At 38.6% G+C, this 18,007-nt stretch overlaps 1 protein-coding gene across 2 annotated transcripts in view; it reads left to right on the top strand.

Annotated features, from left to right (window-relative positions):
* The first annotated feature begins 6,932 nt into the window (after positions 1 to 6,932).
* The window catches only part of nlgn3a (neuroligin 3a), a 216,383-nt gene continuing 205,308 nt past the window's right edge, over positions 6,933 to 18,007 (top strand). For both annotated transcript variants that reach the window (XM_084134013.1, XM_084134014.1), the window contains exon 1: positions 6,933 to 7,225. The gene's annotated coding sequence lies outside the window, so the exon portion shown is untranslated. The remainder of the gene's footprint in view (positions 7,226 to 18,007) is intronic.

Raw genomic sequence — 18,007 nt, forward strand, 5'->3', positions numbered from 1 at the left:
AAAATACAACAAATGGAGACATGTGATGAATGAAAACCAAAACAAACTGAACATGACTGTGACACTTACATATATGCATGTGGTAGAGGATTTTATCCAACTTGAGCTACAGGAACAATATTTTACCGTCTGCGTTCAGCCCAGGTCAGTCTGGGGTCTTTTGCACGTCCCATTGTGCTGCAGTGACTTTGCATGCCGGGCTCTGTACATTAACCTTCAAAACAGCTCTAAATGCTCAGTTCTCAGGGTGAAAGCGCTCTGCTCTCCGCAGAAGTGTATGCTGCAGTTTTTCTGAGGATGCTGGTCTTACTGCACTTTGATAAGGGTTTCACTGAGTAAACAGCAATGGCTGAATGTCTATCATTTGAATACAAACTAGATTTTTACATCTGAAGAAAAGTGTGAGTGGTGTCTTCGCATGCAACTCTCACCTTCACAATGGTGTGTGTGGATTGCTGCCAGTGATGCTATATGTCTGAAAAAATACATACAGTATTAAATGACGTGAAATTATTAGCATGCAATGGTTGGTGGTTCATGATTCTAGCACAAACGGTGAGGAACATTTGCCTTTGTGCCCTTAGTATGAGCAATAGTGATACTTGCATCACAAATACCACACATTATATTAAATTAAATGATTTTAACACTCAAATACAGGTGTGTTTCTATACGAGGGGTCCCTGCATCCTGTGAGTGCTTGCAGAATAAATTTAATTTCTTCTCTTTTTATTTTTGTAAATCTTACTTTTGAATTGTATTTTATCACAGTTTCCACAGAAATATGAAGCATCACAACTGTTTTCAACATTGATAATAATTCGAAATGTTTCTTGAGCAGCAAATCGTCATATTAGAATGATTTCTGAAGTGTCATGTGACACTGACGACTAGAGAAATGATGCTGAAAATTCAGCTTTGATCACAGGAAAATGAATTACATTTTACGATATATTCATGTAGAAAACAGTTTACTGTTTATTACTGTTTTTGTTGTATTTTTGATTAATAAATGCTGCCTTGGTGTGTAGAAGAGACTTCTTTCAAAAACCAAAAATATCCTAATTATTCCAAACTTTTGACAGGTAGTGATTATAAAACAAAAAACTTCTATGAGGGAAAAAACATCATTAAAAACATGTAAATATCTTACTGTCAGACAAAACAAACATGGCAAAGGATGTAAAAGTGATTGACAATAAGTCAACATTGGTTTAGCTTATATCATTTTAGATGTAAGTTATTATGTAAGGCAGGGTAGGTGATTTGCTCCAGAAATTTTTTTTTGTTATGCTGGATAAAATTATCTTCACATCCTGATAGCGATCACTAATTTAAGTAGTCTAAATGTATTTATAAGTATATATCATCTGTTGAAGGTGTAGGACCATAAAAAATGTACAATGTCCAACCTGCCTGTCAGCGTATGTATTTCCGTTCCTCAGCGCACCTGTTCTCGCAGACATCACGCATCATCAGCGCGTTTCACGCTATGCAGAGTTAGACAGACGTCAGTCACCGAGAGCCACAAATGAAACAGCCGCCTTTTACAGTTCCTCCTGAACCAAAACAACAGCTTAGGCTGCGTTCACGCCATAACTACTGTCATTTGGAAGAGATGGAAACCTGTGACATTATATTCGGAGCAGTTCGTATTTTCTCCTTAAAACTGCAGTGAACCAAAGACAGTCTCAAAAACACGCTTTGAAATCGCTGGTGTTTCTGACGTCACAAACTACCTTGTAACCAATCAGATCAACGTGTGATTGTCAACGAGTGGATCTCTGAGCTGAGTGAGTGGAGGCAGGGCTCATTTGCATATTCATAGAACCACGTATGCTAAATGAGGCAAGGGTGTCGAGTTACAAGCTATTTTAAGGCATGACGAATTTTTTTTCAAGGAAAAAACGTTTAAATATGTAATTTTGGTGATTATTATGTTCATTATGTCCATTATTATTGTAATGTTATGTGCTTTGAGACATGAGGTAATTTAACGCCGTCTCTCGTGATGCTTTGCAGACTCTTATTATGGATTACTATTATGGATATAATAACATGCAAATAGAGACATTTTGACTGATGAGGTAAGGGTGAAGACAAACATATGATAGCGATAATATATCTGTGTTCATCAAGCTATCTCGGGTATTTTCATAAGAATGATGTATGTCTTTAAAGGGAATAAGGGATAGTTCACCCAAAAATTAGCCCATGATTTACTCACCCTCAAGCCATCCTAGGTTCTTCTTTCAGACGAATACAATCAGAGTTATATTAAAAAACAAATGCATGGCTTCACTTCAGAAGGCCTTTATTAACCCCCTGGAGTAAAACTGGTGCACTTTTATCATGGATGGATGCCATTCACTCCCATTATCAAGCTTGGAAGAGCCAGGACATTTTTTAATATAACTCTGATTGTGTTCGTCTGAAAGAAGAATGTCATACACACCTAGGAGGACTTGAGGGTGAGTAAATCATGGGCTAATTTTCATTTTTGGGCGAACTAACCCTTTAATGCAATGCTAATCAACATAGCTTGTATCATAGAATTTAATAAAATAATATATTCTCACTTATACACAAGTAATTTCAAACACGACTGACATGTATTGTTATTTTGTATAGTGTTTGACAGTATGCTAAGCAAACATATTAGCTTTCCCTGTTGTCAAGAGCGATTGTTTTATTACTAATTTTGAAAAGTATGTCCTGGTAAGATCATTTGAATAATTTCATAACTGAAAGCAAAGAAGGTTAAGTGAGAGGTCCGATTAAAAAAAAAGAGAGATTTACAACAGTATGAATAAAAAAGTGCCAGTAAAAAAACATAAAAAAACATTAAGTGGGGTATGGTTAACATGTTAAATTAAATGCTCTTTTTTTTCGTTCTACTGAAAATGTGCTAGGAGCCCATTATATCTATTGTAGCTAACAAACTACACTTTTACATGCATCTTATTGACAGATAAATCATGCAATATTATTTCACTGTTGTTGAGTTTTTTTCAGCTTTGTACAAAGTTTGCTTCATACATTTAGTTTAACTGTATCGTTAAAGAGGGCGAGCTTTACCATTCAATTGAACTGTGTCCATGTTTTGAAGACACTTACATTGTTCTTGCTCCGTCCATGCAATAACTGCGTCCATGTTATGAGCCGAGTTTTTTTATTTACTTCAACTGCTCAGTGCTCTGGTATTATCAATGGGATGACCCATTTCAGGAGTTGCCATAATTCAATTTTAAAATCAGAATATGAGCATAGCTCACTTACATTCACTGAAATATTGAAATGTTAGCGATACGGATTCAAAACACAAGTGCCACTGATTGAATGTCAAAGCGCGGTTTGAACGCCCCGCCCCACAGTTGTACTGGAAGTTTTGATTGGTTTTGCACCCGAAGTCAGACCTGTCTGTTATTGGCTGAAGCGCATCAGACCTGTCTGTGATTGGCTGAAGCGCAGGGCTCCATCGCAGTAGTTTAAAAAGTGTCTGTCAAATGTCAGCTTGCACTGTTGCTCCGTCCGTCGGCACCTTTGTCAAAGTACTTTGTACTTTTGGTGAAAAATAAATGTAGAGAAGTTGAATACTTTATTTTCATTCAACTCAAGTAAAAGTAAAAGTACCACAATTGAATTATACTCAAGAAAGTAGAAAAAAACTAAAAATCTACTCACTGTAACAAAAGTATTTGTAATTAGTTACTTTCCACCAATGGATCTTACGCTTTCAAAACTAGCTCACTATTGCTAGCCTCTCTGAAAATCACCCACCCTACCTTTAAATGATGGGGTCCGAGGGTTGGCTTGAGGGGTTTAGAAAAGGTTGACAAACTGTGACACCTCTGAGATCTGCTTCCAAGACTATTAGACATTCATTAAATATGCATGTAATGACTTTACACCCTCCTAATTGCTTGTAAAACACTGATAAGCTGTAGAATAAATCTCTGACCTCACAGTTCAGGATTGGGCAACATGGAAATTGTTAGTGGTGGTTGTGGTGGGCAGCGCAGAAGTCAATTTTGAGGCAGTCCCAGTCTACTGGATCCACCTGCGAAGACCTGCTCACTGACATTGGCAGGTTGCATTCTGGGAATCCATCTGGTGGCTCCACAGACAGGAGGAAACCTGCTAATTAGCTCTCTCTGTAAAGGGGCTGGGTCGAAGCGAATTCCCAGCTGTCATTAAACATACTCGGAAAGGGGGAGAAGGAAGAAAAGCACCAGGGATCCAATGCTCTAATTCCTCTTTTTAGAAGAAGAGAGAGCTGAGGATCCGGTTGTGTTTTGATACGCAGAACCTCTGTGAAACGCACCGCAGAGTAAAACGCTGCTTCATTGGGATGTGTGTGCTGTAATGAACTGCTTTATTGTTGCTTTGTGCAGCTTTTGAAAGAGGAAAATCCCTTGGCGTCACCTTTGGCACACCTTCTTTTCAAACCCCCGCAGAGCCTCACGGAGACAGAAGGCTTGAAATCACATGAGGTACTAAAGTAGAGCACAAATAACACAACAAAATATGCAGAAATAAGCATAATAGCTCTCCGATGACTGACTTGAACAAACACACACCATAAGTGGCTCCAGTCATTTCGGAGTGAAACATAAAGGCCGGAAAAGCTCCACTTTGGCGATTAAAGCTCACACACTGAGAATTCTCAATCTCCATTCCCTTTGAGATATTGTGTTTGCACACATGGCCTGCGCAAGCATTCTCATTCAATGATTAAATTACAGTTTTATCCAGGAAACTATAGCAGCCATTCAGATCCAAATGACTTTAATCTCAGCGTTCCGGTTGCCCAGTCACCGAGTCGACAGTGACTGATCGGAATTATAACGCTGAACACATTGCTGCATCCGACCAATCAAATGTGTCCTGAAATGAGAATGAGAATTCTAGGATGCTCCCTACAAAAAAATGAAGCAATTGCAGTAAATATAGAAGAGGAGTGAAATGAAGCGGTCTGGATGTAACTGCATTCTCTTGAATAGCAACATATCAAGAAAGAGTTATTTGTCATCAGGGCTTGACATTAACACCCGTCGACCCGTGTATTTCAGCAGTGGCGTGTAACGCAGTCACTACTAGCCATGTTGGCGGGATGAATTTTACAATATATACATTTTTCAACTGTAGTCTTGTAAAAAGGCATCTCAAATAATAAACTAAGTGCAATGTAGTGTTGTCAAAAATATAGATTTTTTGATACATTTCGATACTGAAATATCTAAAACGCTTCCAATGCTCAATACGCAGAATAGATTACACAATCCCAGCGCCTCTTTCTCTCTCTCTCATCTCTCCGACAGCGAGTGACACACAACCCCTCCTCTCCACCCTTCACATTCATTTGCTCCGGATGAATATTGTTGCTGTTACAAGGATTGAATTTTTGGTGTGAGATTGTGTATTGCGCATAATTTTACTCATTCCCGCAGCTTTTTTGCTCACACCCACATTGCGGCACATAAAGCCATCTCTCAGTAATAAATGGAGTTCTTTTTCACTGTTTATTGCACTTAAACTGTCACACAAAATACACACAAAATAATGCCAAAATGCCGGTCTTGGCGAGTATTCACGTAAACACAGTCAGTTATGTTGTAAGTGAATGTAAACAGTTGAGAAAGAAAACGCATGTGTAACAGTGTAATGGATCTGTGCATCAGGTCTTAAAGTGACAGCAGCCTAATATTCCTGCTGCCAAATTATGAGATAATATTAAAAAATATCTACAGTGCTGGTCAGAATTATTTGCCCCCTTGGTAAATATGATCAAAGATGGCTGTAAAAAATAAATCTGCATTGTTTATCCTTTTGACATTTTTTTTTTTTTTTTTTTAATGCTAAAATCTAACCTTTTATTGAAGTAAAAGAACTGAAAGTGGATGGAAAATCACATTATGAAATAAATGTTTTTCTCCTAAATACATCGGGAACAATTATTGGCCTGCTTTTATTAAATACTTTTTGCAACCAAAAATTATAGTTTTCTCTGAGTCTAATTATAGTAGACTCAGAGCTGTTATCTTGGAAAAGGGAGGTTGCAAAAAGTATTATTAATAAAAGGGGGCCAATAATTGTTCCCAATGTGTTTTGGAGAAAAACATTTATTTCATAATGTGATTTCCCCCCCACTTTCAATAAAAGGTTAGATTTTAGCATTTTTTTAAAATAAAATATCAAAAGGATAAACAATGCAGATTTATTTTTTACAGCCATCTTTGATCATAATTACCAAGGGGGCAAATAATTCTGACCAGCACTGCATATGGCAATTTCCCCCCATTATAGTGAAGCCAAAATTGTGGCCAGTGAAGACACTGAGTGGCTAGTGACTTTGGAAAAACACTAGCCAAAACTTTTTGTCAGCATAGTCATTGCTCTTTGTTTCCCTGGTTAATATTCATATTTCTGCGTCTAGGGGTAGCTGTCACATGGGCAAGTTGTCACAAGCTTTATACCTCGGTCTTTTGTGCAAATGCATTTTCATAAAAAGAGGTTGGGGCAAGTTGTCACATTTGTTTTAAAGTTCATAAATTATTATTTATCCTACCCAAAACAAGATTTGTCTTGATTACATCCCCCACTGTCAGAACTGGTCTATATAAAAACTGCCTTTCAAAAAGAATCCTTGACAAATGTTTCCTGTACAAAGTGTTACAGCTGGCCCCGGGCTCCCCTGTAAAGCACACACCAATTAGTCCCAATCAGATTGCTTTAGTGCTTGTGTTATTTTGCTATTCTGTTTTTTATATTGCCTTATTGGTTTTATATTGTGGAAATGCAATTCACATAATTCAATAGCAAAAAGCTCTCTCTAGATGTCCTGGAAAGCAGGGTTACTCACACCCCCTCTCTTGCATGTGTGTGTGCGCTTCTGGTTTCCTAGTAACCCGCGCCTGTGCTGGCGTTCCCGAACACTCAAGCGTGTCCGCGCAGCGCGCACTCGTGAAGCTCGTGTGGGGAGCTCACGAACACGCAGGACCAGAGCATCAGGAACATACACGCAGGAAAAACACAGCAATGTGACTGGAGTGTAAAGGATGAAGGATGCGTTCGCTGGAAAAGGTCACACGAAATGCATGAAGAGCAGTGGGAGGAAATCTTAACACAACTGCAACGGATTACCAATAAAACACACGTATCATGGCTTTTTTTTTGAGGGAACAGGAATACCAGGAATGGGGGATTTGATATTTCACCAAAGCAGGTGAGTTGTTTATGAGGATAATGGTTGTTTATGAGGATAAGTTATTAGTCACCATACGAACAGTCTTGAGAAGGCGGTGCGCACCGCTGTATGTCTTTTCACTAGATCTCTTGTGCCAGGATTGCCACTTGACAATTTGGTGAACTTGAGTGTTGCCTGTGTCTGTGGTGAGGAGATGTGCAGTTCTGTAGATGAAGAACAGCTGAAGTGAACTATAGACAGGCTGCGATGCTGGTAAAAGTAACAGGAGGTGAGGATGAGGATCTCTTGCACTTGTTACACCCCATCTGCACTGCAAGCGAGCGACGCGACAAACCTAGAACGCCCCCCCCCCCCCCCCCCCCCCAAAAAAAAAAGAGAGCGGCGTTCTAGTTGCATCGCGTCGCGTCCTGCCGCTCGCCTAAAAAAAAAGTCTTTGATTGGTCGACGTCGGGATCCCATCCGCAAGCTCGAGAGACGCGTCGCGTCGCGCGCTAGAGGTCTGGACGGCTGCGGTGATTTGAATAGTTTTGTCGCGTCGCTACAGATGGCGTGTTATTAAGCGTCTTCCATGACGCGTTCATGTTACGCGTGGATACCATTACGAGCTGATGATTGGATTCATGTTTTGTCTTCAGACTTTGAGACTACTGTATTTAATGCCAATATTTTACAGTTAATTAACAGTTATATGGACAGTTTGAATAATAATAAAATCCAGGGTTTTTTTTAGAGGCGTTTCCATGCAATATGTAGGCTACACATATTATGCAACATGGGTAGAAGATGAACTTTTTTTTAACCACCTATATTTCTTTTAATTCAATTTACGTATTTGTATTGGGGAAAGTGTATATCTTGGGTCTGTAACTGGTCTCCATTTCCTTTAGGTTTCTTTTTAAATTGAATTAAAATAGCAAATGGTCCTGCTGTGTGACAGATACATTTTTTAAAAGTACAAATATGCCATGTTGCCTCAGCTAATATTATGAGCTCATAAAAACTGCATGTAGAAATGATAGAAGAATTTGAAAAAAAATTTTGAAATAGTTTCAAATTAATTACAGCATGTCACACCATGGGGTGCTTCTAAATCATTTACTAGCAGCTACCCACATTCAACAAATGCTTTTTGTTCGGTTGCTTCATAAGAACAAAAATACTGCATTATTAAATAATGACATGTTAAACTGTCTGGTGTTAGTGCTGCTCATATTTTCATTTAAGACAGACTTAATTGGCTTTACAGTTTTAAGACTGTAAAACTGTAGTTTAAAAGACTTGGATGATGATTTGCATTGAATTGCAAAGCAGAGAGAGAGAGAGAGAGAGAGAGAGAGAGAGAGAGTGAGATAGTGAGATGTGCCTTGGAGTTGTCATGGTGATTTGGTGAATAAGCAATTGTCCGTAAAGGCGACGCATTAAAAGGCTTTGCTGTTGCCATTGCCTATCAGGGAAGAGCATATTTCAGCTCGGGTTAGAGTTGGGTTCGGGCTAGGCTTATATCGTTGTGAGACAATACATTGCAACTTAAGTGATTGTGATTGGTGGAAGTGAGCCTGGAAGTGGATGGTATCTCCAAAGAAAGCTTAATTCCGTATCCCTGCCATTCACGCTGGTTTATCCTGTGTTTTTATGCAGAGAACCTGTTTATGTGCTCTGGCATTTAGTGTCTTGAAGGATTATGCACGCTCCTGCTTTTGAATTTCCTCTCTCTACCAATGTCTTCATTGGTATTTTGGCCTCGTACACTGGTATTTTTGAAGCAGCCGCTGATTTAAATCTGTTCTGAATGACACATCCGAGATCTGAGCTCTTTGTGACGTCTGCTTTAATGTTAAAGAAACAAGATGTTAGAAATATGCTGGTCTTTTTCATGCAGACCAGATTAATCCAGAACTGTAGCAATTTGTTTCTAACTTCTAGCTCTAGCCTGCACTTGGGCCATCACATTTATTCCTAAACTGCAAATAATAGTAATAATAACAACATGTTTTCAAACAATATTTTTGTTTTGTTTTCTAGTAAAAAAAATAAATATATATATATATGAACATGCTTTAAACCAGATACATGCACAATAAATGAAAAATGCATATGATATTAATACTTGTTTTCAGGTTAGAGTTTTCATGAACTTTCCTAGAAAAAATGTCATTAAGGGTAAGAAAAATTATATAGTATAACATGTAGTCTCTAAAAAACAAGTCTTAAAGGGATAGTTCACCCAAAAATGAAAATTGTGTCATCATTTACTCTCCCTCAAGTTGTTCCAAACCTGCATGCGTTTCTTTCTTCTGCTGAACATAAAGGAAGATATTTTGAAGAATGTCGGTAACCAGACAGTTTTTGGACCCCATTGACTTCCAGAGTATTATTATTTTTTGTTTCATAATATGGAAGTCAATGAAATAAATCCATACATGTTTGGAACATCTTGAGGGTGAGCAATGATTTTTGGGTGTACTATCCCTTTAATATCTTATGCAGTTTGGTATCCTATTTTAAAGATATTTAGATATTTTTTATTGAAAAATTAGACAAAAAATAAAACAATTATAGAGCATATAACATACATGTTGATCCTGAAATCATCTAATTCAATTTTATGGTAAGGTTATTGGTAGGATTTGAACATTCACATCCTTATGAATGTTGTAGGGGTTGTTGATGGTTTTAGTTGGGATTATGGCTGGGTTATTTGCCAGGAAAGTGTCCCATTTGGCAAAATCGCCATCACCCACCTTTCCCACAGTTTGATGTATAAGGGTCAAAGGGACTTAGCTTCATGGTCAATACATCTTGAATATGCTATACTGCAACAAATCATTGCTAGTAGCTACTGGGTTTTCCTGTCTTGATTGTTACTGCAATTTTCCATACACTGAATGATGGGAGCACTTTGATGTCATGCTAACAGAAAACAAGAAAAGCCCTATAGCATCAATCCTGCTGCCGTAGTCTTTCACTGTTAGATCAAATCAGGTGATCTGTTCTCCGAGTCACCTTTACTGACCTCCGTGGTTGAAAAACACTGGACTATTGCCATCACCCAGATGAAGGTCACTCTGACGACAGTAATTCATCTGCCTCTGTGCTTCAGCTTAAAGTGTCTGAACGCACAATACTGCACAAGCTGCTAGAGAACCGAAAGCAAACAATGACTGGTGTGGTTTTCTGGGTCAGTTTACCTGCTGAATCTGAACTGACTGAAACATCTTGATCAACTCTCTTAATGGATGAGAGAAAAAAAACAAAAAACATATATATATATATATATATGGTAACACTTTACAATAAGGTTCATTAGTTAACATTAGTTAATATATTAACTAACATGAACTAACCATGAGCAGTACATTTGTTACAGTATTTATTAATTCAGCCGTTCATTGTTAGTTCATGTTAGTTCACAGTGCATTAACTAATATTAACAAGATTTTAATAATGTATTAGTACATGTTGAAATTAACATTAACAAAGATTAATAAATGCTGTAGAAGTGCAGTTCATTATTAGTTCATGTTAACTAATGTATTTAACTAATGTTATCAGACGGCTCTGTGGAATACTTGATTCTGATTGGTCAATCGCGCCATCCAGCAGAATGTTATTCCCAGATAACAACCGCTGAGAATGGAAACACAGGGGTTACTGAAGTCAGCAGTGCTATACGCTTGCTAGAAAAGTTTTTTCTTCGTGGAAGTTTTGCAATATGGTGAGCTAATAAAATGTTAAAACTCAGTCAAATCAATATTTTGTCATCCAGTATCATGGACTCGCTCTCTCTTGTTTCATACAAACGCAGCTGCTGCCATTTTGTGACTATTGTTTTGTACACTGTTGGATTATAAAATACAAAAAGGAACGATTTTAAAACAGTTTAATCTGAAATCAGTATCTCTTATCTCCATAATTATGTATGTGGTGAAATGCTGTGTAATAAGTGGTATGACTGTACTGTATGCCGTATCGCTTAAATGTCTGTCTAGTTTGAACTTGCCGCGCTGCAACTGCTCTCTCCACGGAAGCCTTGCGTTTAAAGACCTAATAAAATAGGTCAACTCAGATCTCAGATCAATATTTCGTATCTAATTATTAACTTATGAGGCAAGTAGCAGTGTAATAAGCGGAATAATATACATCCAGCCGCTTGTACTTCAGGCTCCGCCTCACGTCGGGGTCCTCATCACCCTGTCGGGGTTTATTCTGAGAGAACAACCGGCTGGATGTACATTATCCCTTACTTATATACAGTATATACACACACACACATTCCAAACACACAATGAGCCCTTTCATTTGATAGCTTTATGGGTGTCATGAAATTATCACATTTATTTAAAATATTTTTATGTACAAAATATTGATAGATAACATGCTGCCCATTTCTCTTGCAAAACCTATTGTAGTCGAGTTCAGTAGTCCTATACACTTTTAAACTATTTTAAAATGGATAAGTTCCTCTTTTTCACAGCAGCCCAGCAGTGATGCATACACATCAGCGTAAATAGCAGAGAAAGATAATAGGCTTGATTTTACAGATCATTTCAGCTTCCATATTCCTTTTGCTTTTATTCAGAGCTGAATTTAATGGCTCTCTGTGAGGATGTGAGCTGCCCTTGCCATTTGAAAGGACTGCTGGTGCTCTCTTGGTTTAACTTGCACGCAAATGCATTTGTATAAAGCACACTCGCATGCACACGCTTAATGGCCATTTCAAAGATTTAATGTCGAGCAGTAAATCTTGCACACATGTCTTTCAAAATGTCTCCTTGTGTCCTCTACAAAACCCCTGAGATTTTCTGTCAACCAGACAGGTCAGTCCAGGCTTATTACAACGAATAGGATTTTTAAAGGAGCTTTAGGCATTTGTTGGATGCAACAAAACAATTTGGCAATTCAAATCTTTTAGAATAAACTAGGAGTGTGTAGAAACAGTTTTGATTAAAGGCTAAAAGGGAAAAGTCCTGTTGAAAAGATAAGCCTACATATCCACTTCATATCAGTCTCTTGGCAAGCGAGATGCCACTAAAAAGCAACAGGAATGGAATCTAAATGTTCTCGGCCAGCATTCCTCTGACCATGCCTCAAAAGATCTCTTATACTCTCATAAAGCAGACTAAAGCACTGTACTTCTCAAAAGGACAAGGATGCCTTTATTCCAGGCTCCTTATTTCTGATCTATTTACCAAAGAGTAGGACAAATGACCTTGCATCAGCTATTTTGCAGAGTTATACAAATGTGAAGGTTCTGCTTTTGTTCAAACGCCCGACATGACTGCAGGTTGCAAGGTGCGTCAAAAGTGTGAGGCTACAGAGAAACAAATCAATTAGAGGACAGAAATTGAATAGGCATTTAAAATGTCCCCCTGTGGTGAAAATCAAGTTTTTAATGTTGTTTATATGTACAGTATATGTGGTGTTTTTAATATGCTTTAAGACAAACCATGTGTAAATTCATAAGTCGACAGCATTGCTGAGTATTTTCTCCTTAAAACTGCAGTGAACCAAAGACAGTCTCAAAAACACGCTTTGAAATCGCTGGTGTTTCTGACGTCACAAACTACCTTGTAACCAATCAGATCAACGTGTGATCGTCAACCAGTGGATCTCTGAGCTGAGTGAGTGAGTGGAGGCGGGGCTCATTTGCATATTCATTGAACCGCGTATACTAAATGAGGCAAGGGTGTCGAGTTACATTCAAGATATTCAAGATAAGGCATGAATCATTTTTTTTTTTTCAAGGAAAAAATGTTTAAATATGTAATAATGAGTTTTAAGGGATAAAATGATTGACTACAGGGGGACTTTAATAATTGTTCATTCAAAGACAAATTAGTGCTCAACAGGAGATGCAGAGGAAAGACGTACTGTGTATATATATATATATATATATATATAGTATATATATATATATATATTTTTTTTTTTTATCTGATTGAATCATATTGCAGTTTTTGAGTCACAGATCGAATAATTTTTCGGATCAGCAAAAAATAAAAAAAGAACAAATGTAGACTGCTGTCACTTTAAGACTGAATGCACGGATCCAATATAATGATACACATCTGATTTCTTTCTGAATAGTTCTTGTTCACTTAAAGGGATAGTTCACTCAAAAACGAAAATTGTCATAATTTACTCACCCTCATGTTTGTTCCAAACCTATATGAGTTTCTTGAGTATATTTTGAAGAATTTGAGTAACCAGACAGTTGAAGGTAGCCATTGACTTCCATAGTATATTTTTCTATACTATGGAAGTCAATGACTCTGGGTCCAACAACTGTTTGGTTACCAACATTCTTTAAAATATCTTATTTTATGTTCAGCAGACGAAAGACCAATTTGAGGGTGAGTAAATGATGATGAAATTTATATTTTTGGGTGGACCTTCCCTTTAAGACTGTGTTTACAAATATTACAAAAATACCGGTGGCACGGGATCAGCTTACTCCTAGTAGCCCCGTACTGGCCGGCCCGAGTATGGTTTTTGGACATCATGGGTGTTCTAGCAGGCCCTCCGTGGCAAATCCCGATCAGGAGGGACCTTCTTTCTCAGGCCGGGGGCACAATACTTCACCCTCGGCCAGAGCTGTGGAAGCTGTCGGTCTGGCCCCTGAGGGGGACCAACTCGTAAATGCTGGTCTCTCAACTGAGGTTGTTGAGACCATCTTAAACTTTAGAGCCCCCTCCATGAGGAAACTGTATGCATTAAAATGGAATGTATTCAACTTATGGTGCAGAGAACATCAGTTGGACCCAGTTAACTGCCCTATGGCTTCAGTGCTGGAGTTCCTCCAGAGTCGCTTCTCTGACGGGCTCTCCCCGTCCACGCTTAAGGTCTATGTGGCGGCTGTAGCTGCCTTCCACACGCCTCTAAGGGTGGGCACCTTGGGGAGACACCCGCTTATAATATGTTTCCTTTGTGGAACTAGGAGGATGAGGCCTGTCATCCAGCCCACGTACGTGGACCTGGTTAGTGGTTCTTGAAGGGTTATCCCTGGCACCCTTCGGAACCTTGGATGAGGTGTCTGAGAAATTTTTGTCTTTAAAGGTAGCTTTCCTGCTCGCTATTACGTCCCTAAAAAGAGTTGGGGACCTGCAGGCTATCCGTTGCTCCCTCTTGCCTCGAGTTCGCTCCTGGTAGAGTGAGGGCTATTCTCCACCCCAGACCCGGCTACGTGCCTAAGGTGCCGACAAATGCGACACGGTCTATAATTCTACAGGCTTTCCATCCTCCAGCGCATGTGTCGGTCAAGCTACATTACAGCTGTTATGCCCGGTCCGAGCTCTGGAGGCTTACGTACACAGGACCTCGGGCTGGAGGAAATCGGACCAGCTGCTTGTGTTTTTCGGGTCACCTAAGAAGGGCTCAGTCTGGATCTGCCCTCTACACCGGGTTCACAAGTTCTCTCGTCCTGGGTGTGCCAGATTGCTTCACACCAGGGTGTGTACCTCTCAGTGTGGCACAGTGGGCATTTTGTTCCCCAATGTGTCGATTCTGGACGCAGCGCGAGTTCCCTCGAAAGGGAACGTCTTGGGTTACAACTGTAACCCTCGTTCCCTGAGAAGTTGTGATCCGGCGTCCTTTTATAGCTTCCGCATCACCGTCACATGTGACGTCACAAGTGACATAATGACGCAACACCAATCAAGATTGGACTAGTTCCATACAGGCTTCAGACGCGTCACGCTTAAGGCGTTCTCCAATGTGTCGATTCTAGTATTATATTATACACCTCTTCACTATGGTACTTCATAGTGATGCCTCAAGGTTTTATTCTAAGGTTGTGGAATACATATGGAGTATTTAATATTCATATTTTTACAAAGAATATTCATAGAATATTGAAACTGTATGCTGTGGACAGAGAATATTGATTGCATCATCATTTAGTTCAATTAGTTCACTCATTATACCACATAAAACTCAAAGAGCAGCACTAGAGTAGACCTTAAATCAGTGTGACAGCATATTACACACAGTGGCAGTGAGAGCCTCTTATTGGTTGTTTCATGCTTAGAAGAGACGGCTCTAAAAATGCATCATGCTCCATCTATCAGAGAGAGAGAGAGAGAGAGAGAGAGAGAGAGAGAGAGAGAGAGAGAGAGAGAGAGAGAGAGAGAGAGAGAGAGAGAGAGAGAGAGAGAGAGAGAGAGAGAGAGAGAGAGAGAGAGAGAGAGAGAGAGAGAGAGAGAGAGAGAGAGAGAGATGTACCCTTTGAGGGACATGCACAGAATGTGTTTAGTATCTGCTTTTATATCATAATTATCCTGTTTACTTGTATTACTATATCAGATGTATTAACTACTTGTTGTTGTTTATTGTTCTTATGCTTTGGCAACACAGATGCATTTTTTTTTGTCATGCCAATAAAGCAACATGAAATTGAAAATTGAAATTGAAAATTGAAAAAAAAAATTGAAATTGAGAGAGAGAGAGAGAGAGAGAGAGAGAGAAAAAAATCTAAGAAAACTAAAGCTACTCTATAGAGAACAAGAGAGATGGAGACAGTTCCATAATGACAGCATTGTGTGTGTGTGTGTGTGTGTGTGTGTGTGTGTGTGTGTGTGTGTGTGTGTGTGTGTGTGTGTGTGTGTGTGTGTGTGTTTGTGCGTGTGTATACATGCATATTGTGATGGTAGCCCAACAGAGGTTGAGCTTGTGTTTTATATATTTATATATTTGATGTTAAGGACAGCGCAGACATTGTGCTCTGGAGTTCTTTGGATAAATGAACAGAGATAAGGCCTTGCGAGGCTCTTCCCAGAGGCTATCATTGATTCCTCAGGGCAGCCTTTTAAGAAGCTTAGTAAAAGCTGCTAGCAGGAAGAGCATGTAGAATAGCACAAATGGGCCACATCTGAACGCCTCCATCAACCTATATGTGGGTCACGACCATTAGGGATTTAATAGCACTTCTTTTCTTCATCCTTTTGTTAATTTTATATGGCCGTAATGGGTAGCACACTGTAACAAAAATCCTGTTCAATTTACTGTTGGAAACTGGCTGCTGTGGTTACTAGAAACTCGGTGCATGAGAATGTTTCAGGCACTACGTAATGGCAGTTTGGTGAATTGTATATTTCACAGCTCATAATACGTTCCATTAACTAATAGAATGTTAATATGCCATCCTACTTGAACTAGTAAAATCTGCTATAAATTAAACATTTCAGAATTTTTCTTTCCCCATGAACCATGGCTAATAAACATTATTTTTATATTTGTATACACACAAACACAAAACATATATCACACTACAGTAATGCAATAATAAATATAAAGTAAAAACATGTTACAAAAAACACTTTACCTAACTGTTTTAAGAATAATAAACTATTATAAAAAAAACTATTTAAATATGATGCACCACACAGAGACTTCTGGGAACGGCATTTTAGGTACTTTTTTTAAACACTGGGTATTTCTTAAAATATTAAATTATAATAATAATGTATGTAAATCTACTTAAATTATCTGCCAATGGAGTAAGAAAAATAATCTTGTTTCTGTTTTACTTAAGATTTTTTGTCTTACCCCATTGGCAGATAATTTAGCTTTTTTTAAAGCAAAAACTCACTTAATTTTGATTTATTTCCCCAGAAAACAAGACATAATATCTTATGTAATTTTACTCATCTAGTAAATGCGTCTTGATTTAAGATTTTTTTCATATTTGGTCTGGAAACGAGAAAATACTGGAATACTAAGAAAATTTCAGTGTATATCATATCAAAATATGTAAATGTGAACAGCTTTATTGGACATTCAGATGTACAGTATATTTTATTAAAATACAGTATGTGGGCACAGATTAGGAGAAAAAACAGATGTAAAGTGTTGACAGTTTGGCGCATTACGTCAGCTAGGGACATTTAGTGACTTTTTGAGCAGGCTTTAGCTACTTGTCATTGAAAATAGTTGGTAATGCTGAACCAGGGTCGAAGGAAACTTCATTTCCCAGAATGCTCTAATTCAGACTCTGCCAGACAGCATGAAGCAGCTTGCAAGATGGAAACCGTTCTTAAACACACCACAGAAAAAAATAAATCATGAATTAGAAGAGAACCGATTCTTCAATTCTTTGAATTTTGCCAAACCCTGGAAGAGACAAATGAGTGATGTAAGTGCGATCCTGAAGACTTGCCAGAAATGTGCGTAATGGGTTTTACCCTTGGCATACAGTTTTAAAAGCTCCAGTGTTTCAGACCTGTCGTTGGAGTCAGACTGTTATTTTTCACGTCATCTTTTCTGTTCACAGTTTTAGACCAAGGTCAAGTTGTACCTACAACCCATTATTGAGGAATTAACATACACAAGCCACCAAGAAACCTTGTCAAATAACGGCTGAAAGTAGAAGGTCAGGCCGTGCTGAAACAAGTTGGGTTTGTGAATTGGAAAACAGGGTGATAAATGAGAGCGTTCTGTCTTGCGTATGTTAGCGGTGTGAGATGTTTGAGATCTGGGCTTATTGAAGTCTCTGGTCAGCCAGAGCGTTTGCTCCAGGGTTAAAGAGTGCAGAGAGATGCTTGCTGCTTGGTTTGCAGTGGCCAGCAGGGTTACCCAACACATCAAGCCCACACTTCATCACATACAGAGTCTGTTTACTGAACACTAACTCAGCTGTGATAGAAGTGGGAGGGTGAGACCTTTGAAGTAAATATGTGCTAAAATAACCCATCATTGCATCTGCATTCAGGGGGTTTATGTGACGTACTTGTTGCATTAGGAGGATTGATGTTTGTCAGATGATCTGACTTCTTGCTGGAATGGATTGGAAGTGCTGACGTGGTT

Source organism: Abramis brama (assembly GCF_963993115.1).
Source record: "Abramis brama genome assembly, chromosome: 13".
Classification (NCBI taxonomy): Eukaryota; Metazoa; Chordata; class Actinopteri; order Cypriniformes; family Leuciscidae; genus Abramis; species Abramis brama.